The sequence below is a fragment of the Pseudomassariella vexata genome (assembly GCF_002105095.1).
Source record: "Pseudomassariella vexata strain CBS 129021 chromosome Unknown BCR38scaffold_11, whole genome shotgun sequence".
Taxonomy (NCBI): Eukaryota; Fungi; Ascomycota; class Sordariomycetes; order Amphisphaeriales; family Pseudomassariaceae; genus Pseudomassariella; species Pseudomassariella vexata.
The window spans coordinates 2,004,102-2,004,421 of NW_024467966.1; the positions used below are offsets into that span (position 1 = coordinate 2,004,102).

At 55.0% G+C, this 320-nt stretch overlaps 1 non-coding gene across 1 annotated transcript; it reads left to right on the plus strand.

The window, feature by feature from the left end:
• Nucleotides 1–103, plus strand: BCR38DRAFT_t261. Its single transcript has one exon. It is a non-coding gene; the product is annotated as a tRNA-Thr (tRNA).
• The last annotated feature ends 217 nt before the right edge of the window (nucleotides 104–320 follow it).

Consider the following 320-nt stretch of genomic DNA (forward strand, 5'->3'; position numbering starts at 1 on the left):
GTCGGCTGGTGTAGTTGGTCACTTCGCTGGTAGATAAGTCCCGATTTGAGCCTCGCCCACTTGGGTTGGTGACGAGTCGCGGGTTCGAATCCCGCAGCTGACACACAAGGGGGTTTAGTCAACCCTTACGGCGCGCTGCCCACCTTGTTGACTTCGCCTACCTAGCGATAATAGGGAGATTGGTGCAGTTTAGGATTACGAGCATCCTAGCCAGTCGACCGTCAAGCACTACGTCGGCGGAATATAACTCGACAGCCGGTCCAGAATTCGAATCGTTAATCCGACCCCTTATCGGACCTCGCCTATCCGATAACGCTCGT